Source organism: Myotis davidii, unplaced genomic scaffold (genome assembly GCF_000327345.1).
Source record: "Myotis davidii unplaced genomic scaffold, ASM32734v1 scaffold497, whole genome shotgun sequence".
Taxonomy (NCBI): Eukaryota; Metazoa; Chordata; class Mammalia; order Chiroptera; family Vespertilionidae; genus Myotis; species Myotis davidii.
Window position 1 is genome coordinate 2548446 of NW_006288434.1, and position 368 is coordinate 2548813.

Here is a 368-nt window from a genome sequence, read left to right on the forward strand (position 1 = left end):
GCCCTGGCATCTGCCCCTGTTCCAGGACAGGGTGGGCGGCCACGGAGAAATCCCCTCTGCTGCGCCCCCGCCTCGCTCGCTGGCCGGGCCCTCCGGTCCATTTCCTGCGCGCCAGGGGACCTTGTGGTCAGCCAGCAGTGACGGCAAGGGCTGGGGCCTGGCCTTGACCCAGCACGTGGTTGTCTACAGCATCCGGGCCTCTTCCCCTGCGGAGGGGGGTTGGGGGGGGGGAGTGAGGTCGGGAATGAAAGCGTCCAGCCCTGGATGCTGGTGCAGCCTCTTCCCAGACAGACCAAGTGTCGAGAGGGGAGAGGGGAGAGGGGAGGAGGCGGGGGGGGGCTCGGGCCCCATCCAGGCCAGTGCTGGTG